This window comes from Phaenicophaeus curvirostris, chromosome 6 (assembly GCF_032191515.1).
Source record: "Phaenicophaeus curvirostris isolate KB17595 chromosome 6, BPBGC_Pcur_1.0, whole genome shotgun sequence".
In the NCBI taxonomy this organism is placed as follows: domain Eukaryota; kingdom Metazoa; phylum Chordata; class Aves; order Cuculiformes; family Cuculidae; genus Phaenicophaeus; species Phaenicophaeus curvirostris.
In genome coordinates this window covers 39,877,329-39,895,604 of record NC_091397.1, presented here as the reverse complement: position 1 = coordinate 39,895,604, position 18,276 = coordinate 39,877,329, and the positions used below count along the sequence as shown (strand labels likewise).

The 18,276-nt window shown below is 39.9% G+C and overlaps 1 protein-coding gene across 2 annotated transcripts in view; it reads left to right on the top strand.

The window, feature by feature from the left end:
• Positions 1-18,276, top strand: part of ELMO1 (engulfment and cell motility 1) — a 311,923-nt gene that overhangs the window by 125,407 nt on the left and 168,240 nt on the right. The gene's annotated exons all lie outside the window — the stretch shown is intronic.

The following is an 18,276-nucleotide window of genomic DNA, read 5'->3' as shown; positions in this document are numbered from 1 at the left end:
TCAGTACATTTTCTGCTTTCCTTGATGCATGTTTTGTTGTACTAGTGTGTTACTGTCTGCAGAGCTGAGTATATCAAGTTAGGCATCTGGAAAAAGAAGAACATACATTTAGTGACTGTCGTTTGCCTTACCTGTCTTTCTTAAGTCTGTTTGTCTTTAGACATAACTTTCTCACAAGGCTAAGTCTGTGACTTTCTTAACTGAGAGACTTGGTCTGAGATTTAATTTGTCTGTGTTCCACCAGTAAATGGGAAGTAGTTGTTCAGGACAAGACCTTTGCAAGCACGAGCCATCTATGTGTCAGAATGACTGTAGTGAGTAATTCCCCACCACCGAGGGAGTGAAACTTTGTCATTCAATATGTGGAATGGAGAGTCCTTAGGTTGCTGTGGCTGAGAAAAACTGAAGACAGTTAGTAGCTGGGTGGATAACTGCCTCTTTCAGGCTGTCTTCTGTATGACTTTTATCTCCTCCAACAAATTAGAAAAATTGGGAACAGTAATATTTGTGTCGTAATATAGTCCTCAGAGGAAGCCCTTCTCTGCACCAGAAGAAGGAAGTTATCAGGGAAATAATTTGTAATCATGTAATTAATATTTTGTAACGATCATCTGCAAGAGGGGCAAACTCAGATAACTGTAGCAAGTGCTGACATACTTCAACCTTTAATTGCTGTCCACTTCAACCTTTCTAGTAAATTTCTGTTGTGTATCATTTCCAAGTGAGCCACTCAATTGGAAGCCACTTTTTCCATCACCACATTTTCATTTCATGCCCCACCTGTGTCCACACCTCTGCCTCAGGATTTGGGAATGAAGAAGTGAAGTTAAGCTTTGGAGAAGGATGAGGGGATGGTGTTGTTTTGATGTTTGATTTTTCACTATTCAAACCGACAATTAATTAAATTGACTTTCTCCAAGTCCAGTCTGCCTTGCTCATGACAGCAACTGGTAAGCAGTCTCCTGTCTTTATTGGGACCCACAAGCTTTCCCATCTTTCCCCCCCTGCTGGCTCTGTTGAGGAGTAGGTGAACAGCTGGGTGGGCGTGTGGCTGCTGGCTAAAGTCAGTGTACCACACCTTCTGCATTTTGCTAACTATGTCTTTAGATTCTGGGCTCATTCCGAGCCATGGTAGGTTGGAGGCTTCCTCTTTTCTCTATTCTGTTGCAGTTGTCTTGCCATGCTACCTCACTTTCCTTTTTGACTCCTTATTTTCTCTGGCCTTTCTCTCTCCATTTCTTTCCTTAGTCTTTGGTTTTAATCACAGAATCACAGAATCACAGAATAACCAGGTTGGAAGAGACCCACCGGATCACCGAGTCCAACCGTTCCTACCAAACACTAAACCATATCCCTCAGCACCTCGTCCACCCGTGCCTTAAACACCTCCAGGGAAGGTGACTCAACCACCTCCCTGGGCAGCCTGTTCCAGTGCCCAATGACCCTTTCTGTAAAGAATTTTTTCCTAACGTCTAGCCTAAACCTCCCCTGGCGGAGCTTGAGGCCATTCCCTCTTGTCCTGTCCCCTGTCACTTGGGAGAAGAGGCCAGCACCCTCCTCTCTACAACGTCCTTTCAGGTAGTTGTAGAGAGCAATGAGGTCACCCCTCAGCCTCCTCTTCTCCAGGCTAAACAACCCCAGCTCTCTCAGCCGCTCCTCATAAGGCCTGTTCTCCAGCCCTTTCACCAGCTTTGTTGCTCTTCTCTGGACTCTCTCCAGAGCCTCAACATCCTTCTTGTGGTGAGGGGCCCAGAACTGAACACAGTATTCGAGGAGCGGTCTCACCAGTGCCGAGTACAGAGGGAGGATAACCTCCCTGGACCTGCTGGTCACGCCGTTTCTGATACAAGCCAAGATGCCATTGGCCTTCTTGGCCACCTGGGCACACTGCTGGCTCATATTCAGTCGGCTGTCAACCAACACCCCCAGGTCCCTCTCCTCCAGGCAGCTTTCTAGACAGACTTCTCCCAGTCTGTAGCACTGCATAGGGTTGTTGTGCCCCAAGTGCAGGACCCGGCATTTGGCCTTGTTAAACCTCATGCCATTGGACTCTGCCCAGCGGTCCAGCCTGTTCAGATCCCTTTGCAGAGCCTCCCTGCCCTCCAGCAGATCGACACTTCCACGCAGCTTAGTGTCGCCCGCAAACTTGCTCAGGGTGCACTCGATGCCTTCATCCAGATCATTGATGAAGACATTGAACAGGGCTGGACCCAGCACTGAGCCCTGGGGAACCCCACTTGTCACTGGCCTCCAGCTGGATTTCCCACTCCTCTCAGGCTCTTTGTTCCATTTTGTTCTCAGGTTGGATTTGTCTCCTTCCAGGATGTCTGATCACTGATCCCTATTACTGCATTCATTCAGCCTCCCTGAATTTCTTCTTTTTCCACCCTGACTCCTTCCTTGTGATGTACTTCTGCTCTGGGGTTTTCCTCACCCTCCCTTTCTCTGCATCCTCCAGCTCTGTTTTCCCCCCCAATCAGTATAAAGCTGTCTCAGTCAGCTGCCCCACATTTCCAGCCTTTGTACTGAAAGTTGTCAGGACTTTCTAAAGGCAAACCCAAATTGCATATTTCCTGTGTTTTTATTTTCAGAAATGGATGAACTTGGTTTATCTGCAATATTAAAAAAATTAGTATTTGCCTCAGGGTGGAAAATTTCAGTTGTTGTGATAAGTCCTGTTCAAGCTATTGACAACCGAAAATGGAATCTAGTAATAGGAAACATTGGGCAACCTTAATAATCGTCAGTACTACGAGCCCCACCTCTGACTGACCTGTAGACAAAACAGTTTCCTTATCGTTTTCTTAACAAAAAGTAGGGGGTGCTGACTTAGAATATCTCAGTCATAGTTAGACTCAGTTTTTTTCTAAAGATATGGTGTTCCTTTTTGCTTATTATTTTGGGCTGTGAAAAAGTTGTATCTTACTTTTGAAGAGTTTAGCTTAAACTGTTGAAGTATTGTAACCTAATATTAATGCTAAATTACATGACCCCAGATTTGAGGCATGGCTTTACTTGGGATGGAGAGGAGGGGTGTGTATTAAAATAAAGTTCAGATGTCTGTTAGTAGAAAGACAGTAGATGAATACTTAAGATTCCTGTGTGTGGTAGTCATTCAGCATTTATTTCTGACTATTAGAAGAGTCAGAATGAAACCATGCAGCAAAAGAGCAGTGCACAGTTCCAGGTAATTTACATGGTGTGGATTAGTGATAGTCAATTAAGCAGTAAATTGAGATTAGCTCTAAAGAGGAAAAACTGAGCAAGACTAGGGAGGGGTTGGGATACCATGCCCTGCAGGCATATTAATACTCCTTAAATTCGCTGGAGTTACTAATGTCAGCTAGATCTCTGAAGAGCACTTTCATTTCAGCTGGACATCTTGATAGCAGTCTGCCAGGCTAGAGAGGGTAGGACTTTCCTATGAGCAAGAGGGAGATGGACAGAAGCAGACCCCATGTGATGTGTTTACTTACCTATTTACTCAGCCTGGAGAAGAGAAGGCTCTGAGGAGACCTTATAGTGACCTTCCAGTACCTGAAGGGGCTACAAGAAAGCTGGGGAGGAACTTTTTATAAAGGCTTGTAGTGATAGGACTAGGGGCAATGGCTGTAAATTGGAGAGGGGCAGATTATTCACAGTGAGGGTGGTGAAGCACTGGAACAGGTTGCCCAGGGAAGTTGTGGATGCCCCATCCCTGGAAACGTTCAAGGCCAAGTTGGTTGGGGCCTTGGGCAGCCTGATCTACTGGGAGGTGTCCCTGCCCATCACAGAGGGGGCTGGAATTAGATGATCATTAAGGTCCTGTCCAACTCAAACCATTCTATGATTTCTATGATTATATTCTTGTTGAAGATCTGAGGATAGTCATCCCTTTTCATCCAGAAAAAGGAAAACCTAAGTGTTTGAAGTCTTAAAATCTTATGGCTTGTAGGAGTGGGAAAGCCCAGAACAGAAAGCTGAAGTTTTGTGATTTGGAGACTAAAATCTGTAACTGGTTTAAAATGCTGAAAAACTCATCTAAAAGGTCTTCAATAGTTGTTTTCAGCTGTTCTGTGTTCATAGCTCTCTGATGTTTCTTCCTGTTGGTGATCATCTGCAGCATTGGGAAGAGTTGCATTGTTTATTCTTTGGAGGAACTTTTCAACTATAATGAAAGTAATGCTTTTTGACATTCAGATTCTCTTGTTGGCTCTGGCAGTGGCAGAGGAACGATTTTAGAATGATACTGCCTGTATGCCAATCTAGTTCTGATCTTTTTTTGAATTTTACATTGGCTTAATGATAGAACAGCATAGATGAGAGGTTGTAGTTCTGAAAATGATTTGTGGTTTTCTATCCTCCTCCACTCTCTCTACTCCCACAACACTCTATTTCACTATCTACTATTTCAAAACTTGTGAAGTCACTTGTTGCTGGGAAAATAATCAGCTTGAGAAGATTTGCTTTTGCTGAGCTATTCAAATATGCAGTGGCTGAGGCTGCTTTGCCTTGAGATAGAAGTGCCCTGATCGTCAGTTTGATTGCCATATTTCTGTCTGTAACAATGGACCACTCTAAAGTAAAATCCCTTGTCATTAATGATAGCTGATAATTGTCAGGGAGCAAAGCAGAAACCATATTTAATGACACTCCACCAGAACAGAGATTGTCCTTCTTCTTAGCTTTCATTACTGTACATTGTTCATAGATTTGAGTGTAATTTTCTTTACTAGAATTAAATTTGCAGATGCTATGACCAGAAAAAAAATAAGTGGTCTGTCCTTTTTGGTGAAATTACCTTTAATATTGAACCAGTGGGTTAAGAGAGGAATGTCTATAGCATTTATTCTCTGATTTTTTTTATCCTTGTGACCACTAGAGGTTGCTCTTCTCCATTGTTTGCAAGCTTCACACCCTTCTGTCACTCAGTTTTGATTTTTTTTCAGCAGGTATTTTTAGAAATAAGCTATTGCTGATTTTTGCCTCAGAGTAGGTTTTGGAAGATGAAGATTAATCATACATATTTGTTTCTAGGTCTATGAGAGAGATATAGTTGTATAGTGAGTGTTGCTTGCAGTATTTGTCACCTGTCTACTAAAAAGACATAGCTAGAGATTCGTATGACTGTATTTGCTTTCTTAATTACTATTTGGAAGTACTTGAGATAAAACAGAATTTGAGGACCAGTCCTGTCATTCCTCTTTACAGAGAGTAACATTTAGCTGCATAATCCTATTGCTGTGTATAGGAATATCACATGACCAAGATCTAGTCACTGGGAATAACAGCCCAGGACTTCATTTACCACTGGTCTTAAATGAATGAAAACATCTAAATTGATGTAAATTATTTAAATGCTTGTGTATTTTACTAATATTGTCTGCATTAAAACTGCAGCACCACCTTGTACTAGAGCTGCAAATGTTTTTAGGGAAAGGCAGAAATATGAGTTATTGAAGACTTAATTAATTCCCTTCTCTCTTTGTTACATTTAATTATGTGCATATGCAGTATTCTATCTGCCTCTGCTTTTCTCCTCCTTTATACTTTGCTCTGCATTGCTGTCATGATACTTGCCTCTTGTTCAGCCCTAGTCTGCTATTTTTAACCTTCCTTCTCTCCTGTCTTGGTTTCTGCTCTACCACCCTTGCACTCTTCCTTCATGCCTTTCCACTCCCAAAGGTCTGACTTTGACCCTTTCCTTATACTGTTATTATGTACCTTTCTACTTAGCTTCTCTTTCTTTTTTTTTTTCTCTAATCCTTGAAGACAAGGGCCAAGGAATGCTTAGGACAGGCAGCATCTTCAGAACAAACTGTGTGCTTCAGTTTATCCCGAGCTTTTATGAAGTAGTAAAATGTAGCATACATTCCAGAGGAATTTCAAGACTTACACAAGAAGAAGCCCTTACAAAAGTAGCAGTTTTTCTCCCATGGCACAACTGGGCTGGAATTTCTTGGCAAAACAGTTGTGTAAAAATTGATATAATAAGAGCAATACAGTGCTTAGTAAGATACTCCAGAAAATTACTAAATAATTTGCTAAACCTTGCTAAAACATTTGAGTGTGAAGTAGATGCTAGGCATTCTGTTTAAACAGTTAAAATAGTGGTGAAGTGTCAGAAGCAAAAGAAAATCTGAGACTGGCAAGTGTCAGACAACCTGACCTGCGAGTGGCACAATCAGTTTTGCTTGTAATTTTAATATCTTTCTCAAGTTTCCATTTGGTTTTGACAGCTTGCTTCCCTAACGTTTCTTTGAATGTTGCCACTTGATATGTCCCTAGCTGAGCAACTGCGAATAGAGGTACTGAATCATGTATTAGAAAGGTAAACAAAATACGTGGAGAACAAGAAAAGAAAACCAGAATGGAAGAGTAAGGAAATATAAATGAACTGATAATGATACCAAAGATATAAGTAAGGGTTTTGCTAGTCTATATTGGCACTTGGAAGAACTACAATCAGTAAGCGTAGTTGCTAATTTTACAGTCAAGTTTCATTAATCTGTATGAAGATAATTGTCTAAAAGAGATTTTTTGTTTATTTCTTATTTTTCAAAAAGTGTTTCACTTCTTGAAAAACAAACAAGTACTTTGATTTTATTTTAGATTATTTTACAGTGTGCATCTCCACATTGTAGCATCTCAGGATGTTTTAGAAGTGAATACTTAGATCTTCTCTCTACAGAAAAAACTGAATATCTGCCAGGGTTGTTTTCTTTTAATACTGTAATATTCATGTGAGATTATAAACACTTGATTTAGTCTATTTACATGGCCTGATGTTATTTAGAGTTGTCATTCTCAAAGAAAGCTGCTACCTAATTTGTAATCTCACGCAGCTGAGGGCACTAATGTCATAGCAGATGTAGATTGTTCACAAAAGTTGTTCAACAGCTCACTTGAATGGGCGGAGAATAATTTCAGCATTAGACATAGTAGGAATTACCGTTCTGGACTGTAAATCACAATTTCTTGGTTGAATGCCAGCAGATATTTGCTTATACTAAATAATACTTCTGGGGGAAATAAAAAGTTACTTATTTTGGCTTGTATGTTACAATGTTTGTTATAGAGTGCACTGTAAGTAGAATTTCTTTTCAGTATGGCACTTAATGATGAGAGATTTTTTCTCCACTGATATACTGATTGTACCTGTGTCTCAGTGTTTATTAGCCATGTGTAGGCTCCGTGGTGCTTTCCTGCAGTCTGGATTGTTGTGTTTGGGGTTTTTTTCCCAACAGTCTCTGCAAATAAGTAAAAGATGAGATCCGTAAACACATTTAAGATCTAATCAGAAAAATTTACATTTGATTGCCAACTCAGGCCATAATCTGCAAATGTAAGCAATAGGAGCAGAACGTCAATAAGGGGCACTAATAAGGAAATCATTGAGGTGCCACACAAGCTTATTTTGTATTTGGTGCTATTAGGAGCCCAAAGCTGTGTCACCTACTGCATTCTTTCCTATAAGCTCAGTTTTAAGTGAACTGTTTGCCATAAATGAGGCATTCCATGGTTTTGTATCACGATACACATTTGGTGCTAGATTGTGGAAACATAGGAATGTGCTGGAAATAGGATCGGTGCACATTTTGGTAGAATGAGATCAGCAGAACTCATGCTGAAACTCCCCTCCCCTCCCCAACAGATTTTCTGAGTACAGGGGGACACAATCACTTCCCATGCTGTTTCTGATACAAGCCAAGATGATATTGGTCTTCTTGGCCACCTGGGCACACTGCTGGCTTATCTTCAGTCGGCTGTTGACCAACACCCCCAGGTCCTTCTCCTCCAGGCAGCTTTCAAGCCACTCTTCCCCAAGCCTGTAGTGCTGCACGAAGCTGTTGTATCCCAAGTGCAGGACCTGGCATTAGGCCTCGTTGAACATCATTGCACGGAGTTCAGCCCATTGATCCAGCCTATTCAGATCCCTCTGTAAAGCCTCCCTGCCCGCGCAGAGAATCGACAGTTCCTCTGAATTTAGTGTTGTCTGCAAACTTGCTAAGTAAGCACTTGATCCCCTCATCTAAGTTGTTGATAAAGACATTGAACAGGACCAGACCCAGCACCAAGCCCTAAGGAACACTGTTTGTTACTGGCCTCGAGCTGGAGTTAACTCCATTTACCACAACTCTTTGGGTCCAGCTGTTGAGCCAATTTTTAACCCAGCAGAGTGTGTGCCTGTCCAGGCCAGTGGAAGCCAGTTTCTCAAGTAGGATACTATGAGAAACTGTGTCAAAGGCTTTACTAAAGTCCAGGTACACTGCATCCAAAGCCTTTCCCTCATCCATCAAGTCAGTCACCCTGTCATAAAAGGCAAGCAAGTAAGTTTGGCAGGACCTGGCTTTTACAAACCTGTGCTGAGTGGGCTTGATCACCCAGTTGTCTTGTGTGCGCTGTGATGACCTGTTCCATGATCTCTCCCTGCACCGAGGTCAGAATGACAGGTTTGTAGTTTCCTGGATCTTCTCTCCAGCCCTTCTTGTAAATGGGTGTAACATCAGCCAGCCTCCAGTCCTATGGAACTTCCCCAATCAGCCAGGACTGCTGGTAGATAATGGGAAGGGGTTTGGCAAGCACTTCTGCCAGCTCCCTTAATACCCTTGTGTGGATCCCATGTGGCCTCATAGACTTGTGAATGTCTAATTTGCCGAGCAGGTCTTTAACCATTTCCTCATGGATCATGGTAGCTTTGTTCTGCTCTCCCTGTCTTTTTTCTGGTCTATGAGACTGTGTACCCAGAGAACATATTACTTTACTATTAAAGACCGAGGCAAAGAAGGCATTGAGTATCTCAGCCTTTTCCTCGTCCTTTTTCACTAATGTCCCTCTTGTGTCCAGTAAATGATGGGGATTCTCCTTGGCCCTCCTTTTATCTTTGTGGACAGATTTTTTATTATCTTTCACAGAATTGGCCAATCTAAGCTGTAGTTGGGCTTTAGCCTTTCTGATTTTCTCTCTCATGATCTCATGTCATCCCTGTAGTCCTTCCAAGATGCCTGCTTTACCTTTGTCTCTGTGAGAATGAAATGGCTCTGTATATTCTCAATCTTTTTGTGTTTAGATTTTTTGAATACTTTATTTGATCATTTTTGTGTTTATTGTAAATATTACTTGGAGTTTATCCCTTAAATTAGTTTCTTAGTGGCAGGTTAAGTTCTGTTAGTTTGCAGAGGGAAGATGAAAGAGTTTTGATATTTCTATTTCTTTCCAATATTTTTAGTGGTGAAAAGGTAAAATAAAAATCTTGAGCTCCTTGTGATTTAAAGAAGTATGTCTTTTTTGAAGAAAACTCAATAACAAATATAAATGTACTAATGTGAGATTAGGGGCAATGGAGCATTTTGTTTCTGGCGTATTTTTTGTGTACTATACGTGATTTCACTGTATTGTTTTCTTGTTTGCTGCTTATTTACTATGTGCATTCCATTTACAAACTTGTGCGGGCGGGCAAGCTCCATGGATTTGGATGTAGTAGGGCTGAATAGTTTGTTTCAAGTGTATAGTAACAGCAGAATTCTTTTACTGCTAATTGTTTTCTGACTCCTTCTGTTAGAGAGAGATCTTTGAATTCTTTCTCTGGATATTAATGTCCTATACAGCTCTCAGAATTTGCGTACAAAAAAAAAATGAGATGAAGAAACAGACCCGCCCCCCCAACTGATCAGACAAAATGACGTCTCTTTCCTTTTGTAGCATAGGCTTCATCTGTTTCACAAGGCTTGACTTTCATAGCTGATTCCACACAGACCTTCACCTGATATTAAAGTGATGGTAGCTTTGGGAAACAGTGCAAATTCAATTTAATGTTAATTGCTGCAAATGGGTTTTTTAAGGCTGTGCAATTTTCCATCGTATACATGCATACAAACAGACATATATGTTTCTTAGATGTACATAATGTTTTGTTCCCCCTTCTCTCATTCCTCATGAGGGTTTTTTTTGCCTGTTGTAAGATTTAAAGAGCAGTAGATGGCGTAGCACAGAAAGCACTTAGATTTTCTACAGTTACAAAGAATTACAACATTGTCTTTGAATATGTGATTTCATTAACTTAGGCCTGTGAATGAATAAAAATACAAGGGAGAGAAAAATTACTCATTTGTGAACAACTGAATTGTTTCCCCAAATTAAAAACAACTTCTTTTCTGATTTCATAATATTTTGATTGTTTGGTGTAGTCAACTTGTTACACAGCCCCACATGAGTGGCAATGACGTGTTCTTTTAAAAATTCCTCAATTTTCTCAAATCTTCCTACGTTTTGGTGTGGCTCCATCCTCTTTTTGATGCCTGTCTGGAGGAAGCTAGAAACAGAGCCCAGACATGCAAAACATGCCCATATTTTGCAAAGCACCACTCTAGTCACAAGAGCTTCACGTTCCTATAGAGAGGGGCAAAGAAAGGAAGTCAAGTCAACTGAAATTCCCAAATAAATGTATCCAGTCTGGGTTTGTCTGTCTTTTTCATTAGCTCACTGCTGAGGGCAGGTGAGGGTATGCTGCAGAATGGGCATAGGCTGTTGTTGACTTAAGACAGAAGTATGGTCTCAGAGGTTTTAGGAGGGATTAGTCCTTTTTTCCAAACCCACCTCTGACATCTACAAAGCTTGGCTGTTTGTACTCAAGCAGGGGGGAAAAGCTTGACTGTACAACTAGTCATTTCGTATGTGGGGACATGCATCCAAAGATATCTAAAATATTAATGTTGACAGTTCCTTTACTGTAGATTGGTTTTCAGCCTGTCCTCTGAGGTTCCTGGAAGCTTGGCTTGGTCACATGTGATGAAAGTAGCAGTGTGTGAACCACAGCGCTCTGTAGGGGCAGTAGGCTTTTTTTCACCTGAGACTGTGAGTCTGTGCACCTAGCCACAGGTGACATTTCAGCTCAGTTCTTTGGTTCTAAATTTTGACAGCTGTTGATCTGGCTGCCAGGCAGCTGGTAGACTCACATGGATGATTCATTTTGAAGTGGAGTTTTCTCAGACACAGGGCTGGCTTGTTTCTACTCTTTATTTGAAATAAACAACAGCCTGGCCCTTTCCTTTTGCGTGAGAGCCATTTTAGCTAGCTTGCTTGGAAAAGAACAACGTGGAACCTTTCTATAGAAATATCTAAAAGGACAGCAATACCTATCCCAACTTACCTTTATGAAACTTGGCACTGGGTTTAGATTCCTTACAAAGCTCACTGTTCTCAAAGCAACACAGCTTGTGAGAATGCGGAGATGTCCACAGCCATCACAGTCATTGTTATTAATGAAGTTCCAAGGGAAGTATAATTTACTGCACAAATGGAGTACTAGTTGTCTTGTTCTGTAGTTGTGCCACATCTACCATAGTACATGGGCATGATATCCTTTACCAGAGCTGATAGTTATTACAGTAGGAAGGATCACATTAGGAATTTCACTCAAGTCTTTTGAGTAAGGATGTATGGGAGAGGGAACTGCAGCAATTAAGTGGGCTGTTTTGCATGCGACTTCCCTCAGGAAAACACTAATGGTTATTTCTACCCTGATTTTACTTGATTGTTTATAATTTCAGTAATATTTCTTTAAAAGATACCACAATTGAAAGTTTTTTAAATTAATGCAGCTTACAGAGGCAAATGTTATGTCAGCAAGGATAAATTTAGATAAAACTGCCTCGAAATGTAGCTAAAACAATTAAAAAGATGGTCTCCTAGTAGTGTTATGCTTAGAAGACTGATTCAACCAAACCAAGATTTGGCAGAACTTGCAGTGTACCAAAAGTGCCAGCTGTTATGCTTAAATAATGAGTGGAAATCACAGTGTACCTTACTCAACAGACATTAAGCTTACCTGAACTTTAAAAAAGGCTTTTCATGCCAAAATTGGACTTAGAAACACTAAGTCTAAGTAATTTACACATCTGATAGGATTCACACTGATAAAATTGCTTAGGTAGATTTTGGTTCTGCTGTGTCTGATTTCCATGTAGTTGCAAAAATTTAGTCTGTGTTTATTTACAATGTTCAAGTTTAGATTGATTAATTTTTTTGGCTTGCTGTTCGTGCTAGCACTGTTCACACTATCTTCTCACATTACTGTTGTCTTGCTAGCTTGATAATTGTCCTGCTGGGCAGCATGAGAATTTGTGATTTACATCCCGTCTATGTAGAAGATACAAACTGCTTTAATGACGCTGGTAAAATTAAACCAGTCAATCCCCTTACACACTCCAAGGTCATAAAAAGGTCTGTATTTATAACATTATTTCTTTTTAGGTTGGGGATATTCCATTGCCAGTTTATCCTGATGTACTTCTTGACTGCTGTGGTTCAAACAACACAAAAATTGCTTGCTGACCAGGACATGGGTAGTAGACTTCCTTCATGATTTTGGAAGAGCCCTCAGTTGCTCTCTAGCTGTCCTGTCTGGAAGGATACCTGCCTTACATCCTTTCAGTTGAGCCTCTAAGAAGTCTCCTGGGAATGGTCCCTAATTCCCTGCAGTGAAAGCTGTCTGGATTGGCTCACACCTTGTCCAATAGCAGTTTCATCTGAAGAGGACTGACTTTACCCAGAAGTGTGGAACAGGAAATCTGGCAGGGTCTGCTGATGTAGCTGTTAAATGAACTGGCAATATCAAGTGTGGAGTAGTAATAAACTAGTATGGCTTTTAATTTCTTGACCCAGTGCAGCTAGATCTGTAAGTGGATATTTGACTGCTTAAGCAGTTGTTCAGTAAACTTAGTGGATACTGGGAGGTATCAGGTAGTAATTTCCCATGCTGAAATAATATAATTGAAATGACCATGTCCCATTGATTCATTTTAAATATCCCTGAGAAAGTACATGACCTATTATTGCTTGATGACTTAATTTGCCCGGAGAACATTACTTAAATAATAAGTAGTCAACAATCTGTGAAGTGCTAAGCATGTATCCAACTAAAAGTCTATCCTTGTTAACTAATATAAAATCTGAAAGGTGGTTCGTAGTTGTCATGCATTGGACACGATGTGATCATACTAAAATCACGCTAATTTTAGATTCTTTTAGGCTTTGAAGCTATTGCCAGTCCACAGGGCTAAAGGTCTTGGAATCCAAAGCATTAACTCCATATAAATATAAAGCTGTGATATAGGTATAGAATAAAAAGAATTAAACAAGAGCTTTGTCTTGCTTTACAATGTCTAATTTGTTCATGGCTGAAAATATGCAGTGCTTATCTTCGGACATGCCTGTTATGTTTCATCTGAAGATTTTGTCCGATTTAGTTACACCATGTAACATTCAGATTTTTACACTTCTGACCACCACAGCATCTTTGTGATTGTAATGGATTTCTGGTGTTGACTCATGTAGAGCTCTGTGGTGCTTTACAGAAATTTAGCTCAGTTAATCAAGGGAATATGGTAGTCAAATGGTTTTTTTTAAAAAAAAATAATTATAGGGCAAATTATGTGCAGATTGTGTTATGATGGTTTTGCTATTGAGAAGGTCAGTTTTATATTGGCAAGTTCAAACTTGATCCAGAAAGTCTGTTGCTTAACTCCTTATGTAGATCAGAGTTTTATTATCGAAGGATAACTTTTGTAGTCTACTAGTAAGTATTGCAAAACTGTCATTAAAAAAAAGTTAAGCAGGTAGAAATGGCCGAATATTTGCTGAAATACAAAGCTGTAAAAAGCAAGGAATATGTCAGTTGAAGGAAAAATCTGCCATCATTGTATGAAAACATAATTTTTAAGCTTGTGTAATCACCATATCCAGTAGAAATATACCAGAGTTCCTTATATGTGGTAGGTAGTGGGGATGTGATTTAAATGACTTACACTGAAATCTTAAAAGATTGTCTGTATATTCTTTCAAAGGTATGGATCCTCCAGATAAGTTTTCATTCTATCATAGAGTTCTGTTGAAAAATTAAAAAAAATGGCTGTGGAATCAAAAAAAAAAGCACATTTGCATATTTAAAGAGTTATCAAGGGAAAACCAAATCTGTCTGTTACTTCTTGCTTTCACAGAATACATAGAGGTTGAAAATTCCCAAGTCACTGTTACAGCTCATTAAATTGGATAGCGGAAGTTGTATGCATCATCATCTCTTTGAATATGGTGCTGTTAAATAAAAAGACAACATTACTTCCTGATTAAGAACTTAAGCTGACTACCTCTTCATAATTTTTTTTAATGTAGCATTTTTTCATATTTGTAATTCTTGTGTAAATGAACAGATGGGAACATTTTACACGTAAAACTTCAGGATTATATAGGGAAGGAGTAATTAGTGAGGTTGTACCCTCATTGATATTTCCAATGTAAGTTTATCAATCCATAAATCACTGTGAATACCACTTAAAAAGCTCCCACCCTCCTGGTCCTGAGTTCTTATGAACAAATATCCTTGAATGTACTACTGTAATTACCTCATTTGACCCTGGGAGGGTTTTTGCCTAGGTACTGGAGAAGCAAGTGATTGCTTTCCTTCCTAGCTCACAGACCATTTAGAAGAAAGGAGAAAATGAATAGGTGCAAGTAATTGAAGGTGGGAGCAAGCGATTACTGTCCTTTGCACTGTGTAGAAAGATTGTTCCTTTTTCTGTAGAAAAATGTATGGCCAGTTTTGATGGAGCTCATTTTAGATGGACAGCATTTAAATTGGACTCTTCTTTTTCAGATGTTCTGAAGTTTATAATCAGTTCTTTTACGATCCTAGTTCCTCTTTTGGATCTTCTGTAGTGTTTTTGTCATACAAACCTACAGAAGGAAGGTGTACGGAGTAGCATTTCACTGAGCTGCTTTGGGACTGGGAAAGCTGAGGTTTGCTCCTTAGCAAAAAACAGCTTTTACTGGGTCTAGAACCTACTGCAAGCAGCTTTCAAGACAAACTAGCATCACTTGGCAACTGGTTTACATAGTTGAACGCAGCACTGATGCAAAATCAGTGAGTGATAGGCTGTCAGTACCTGTCAAGACAGAAATAAAAAGTTTGTACCTAAATAGGCTGAAATTGCAGGGAAATAAATGGTTTCTGTGCTGCAAAACATCCACGGGGAAGATGGTGTTGTTAGGAATGATATAAAGAGCAAGCACTCTTTATTCCATTAGCAGTTTTTTACAGGCTGCTATCATGAGGCATCTCAGTGCAAAGACTCATTCTTATATCTAAAACCGATATACCCCTCAGCGATTGCCTTAGAAGCCAGGACAGGAGACTGAGAAGAAAGCTTAACACAGCGGGGGCAGCATGAGTATGCTAGGTTGTCTGAATGTAATTACTACACTGAGTTTTCCTGAATAGCTATTATCTTGTAAAACACACCACATGATTTATTTTTTTTTAATGGCATAAGCAGACATGATTTTGGTTTTACATCTTATCCAAAAGGATGAATTTTCATTCCTGTGATAATCTACTAAGCTGGCTAACAAATTATTTATACTTTTGGTTTATTAACATGTGTAATATAAGAGTGTGAGATGTTAAATTCCACTCAGATGCTAAAACTGAAAGATGCATAGATAATATCCAGTGTAATTGAAAAAAAAATCAAAATTTAACTGAAAAATTGGAGGTAACAAATTATTCCATTTGTATTTCTTACTCTTGGTGTTTTATACAGAGAAAAATGCAATAGATGCTAAAGGCTAATATGCCTGAAGTGTTGTGTTCCATATATTTAATACATTATGTTGTAGGTGGGAGTGTTTGCATACTTCTGAATTATTCACTACATCATTTTAGGTAATTTAACTTTGTATCTCATTTCTAAACCCACTCTCAATAAGTTAATATTTTAACTGCAAACATTCAACATGTTAAGAAAAGGATGATTTTAGGGGGAGGGAGAAAGAAGGAAGAGAAAAAAGCAGCTGGCGTTCATTGAAGACAGTGTGTTGTCTCACTTATGCCAGAACTGTCTTGTGGATCCTGAGCTATTATCAGCTGCTTTATCTCCAGTTAATTGACTTAACACAGCTGAAGATCAAACCCTAGTTATCCTGGGATCCAAAGTGACAGGAACTTCTGAAACAAACAGCTGAAAATAGTTAGTTTGTAGACTTGACTTGGAAAAAGTAGTAAGTGATGGAGAGATGGGTTTTCTAATTGAACATAGAGCTAGTAGTGATGATAAGAGACAAAATGAGTCATCCTCACTAAATGCAGTGAGATTTCTTATGTCCCTAATGTCAACATTTCAGTTGAGATGTAGAATGGGATGAAGGGAAGAACTACTCAAGTAACAGTAGGTCAGCCTTTTTATTTCAGTATCTTGCATTTATCTTAACATAGAATCATAGAATCATTAGCTAGGAAAAGACCTTAGAGATCATCAACTCCAACCATACCTGTCTACAACTAAATCACATCCTGAAGCACCTCATCTACCCATCTTTTAAACACCTCCAGGGATGGTGACTCAGCCATGTCCCTGAGCAGCCTGTTCCAGTGCCTGATAGCCCTTTCTGTCAATAAGCTTTTCTTAATGTCCAGTCTAAACTTCCCGATGCAGCTTGAGGCCATTCCCTCTCATCCTATCACTTGGGAGAAAAGACCGACACCTTCCTCTCTACAACCTCCTTTCAGGTAGTTGCAGACAGTGATAAGATCTCCCCTCAGCCTCCTCTTCTCCAGGCTAAATAAACCCAGTTCCCTCAGCTTCTCCTTGTAAGATTTATTTTCCAGACCCTTCACCAGCTTCGTCGCTCTTCTCTGGACACGCTCCAGAGCCTCAATGTCTTTCTTTGAGGGGCCCAGAACTGAACACAGTAATTGAGTTGCAGCTTTTAATCCAGCAGAGGGTGCACCTCTTTGGGCCAGTGGAAGCCAGTTGCTGGAGCAGAATACTGTGAGAAACTGTGTCAAAGGCTCTACTAAAGTCCAGGTAGACTATATCCATAGTGTTTCCCTCATCTGTCAAGTGTGTCTTCTTGTCATAGAAGGAGATCAGGTTAGTTTCGCAGGACCTGCCTTTGATAAACCCATGCTGAGTGGGCCTGATCACCTGGTTGTCCTGTATGTTCTGTGAGATGGTACCAAAAATGACCTCCTCCATGACCTTCCCTGGCACTGAGGGGAACATAGTTTGTAAATACCAGTGAAATGACTACTAATATTAATATCTGGAGGAAGGTAGATGGATCTAGATACTCTCCATTTGCCAAGCAATTATTCAAGTATACTCTGCCTGTGCTGTAGCTTGGGTATAGGAAGAATACGTGCAGCCCTGTGCTGAAGTTCTTCTTGTAAAAGGCACTGTAAAACTGGTGCTGTATGGAAGTCTGTTAGGCCATGTAAAACAGTTTTGTACTGATTTTAAATATTCTGACTGATAACTGTATCACATGCAGAAGATGGAGGGTTGAGTTAGGGAATTAGCTATGAAGAACTTTTGTTCATCATTGAGATGAACAGGTGGAAGTTTAAAAAACAAACCAACCAACCCTCCCCCACCTGCCCACCTAACCCCAAAAGTTTATAAACAGCTGATTTTTTGTGACAGAGCATTCAGTAAGTCTTTGTTTTTTCCACTCTAGACTACTGCTACCCTTCTGAAATATCTACTGCATATAAAAATCTAGTATTTCTGATATCCTCTTGATTACCTATTGCAAAATGTTGACCATGTGACTGCATTGCTTGTACACCAGTTCTGCTAACCTGGAGACTTAAAATGAACAAATTGTGTACGCCGTATTCAACCCAAAAGTCGTTGTCTGCTATTGAAATGGCAGCAGGCATCTTAATGTATAATTTTGACTTTCATGTGACTATGAATTATTGACTGACTAAAACCAATGTATCAGACATCTGATGGCAAGATGGGCAGCACAGTGGAATATCATATTCCTACAATTTTGTGGCTTGGCAGAATCAACACGAGGAAAAGTAGTGAAGAACATGCTTTTGTCAGTGAGGTGGGTGGATCAGACCCTAAGCACATCACAGAAACAGACTGACTGAAGAAGAAATCTGTGCTGATTTTTGCCAGTTAGTTTCTGCTAGTAAATGCACTTTTCAAGTCTCTGTTGGCTGGGTCTTTTAGAATTGAAATACTATTACAAAGCAATGGGGGAAATCTTTCCATGTCAGAATGATGAGTGGAGCTAGAGACATAGCAAAAGCAATGCTGCATAGCAGACAATTGGCATTTTTTGATGGAGACATATTCTTAGGTATTTGATTTTCTGAACAGCTTCTGTGGTGTTTTTGAGCCTTCTGCCCATAGCCAGGCAAATGTTCATCTCTAAACCATGAACTGCATGAAACCTATTCAAATGTGTATTTAAGTCCATCAAGACAAAAGACAGACTAATGAATAT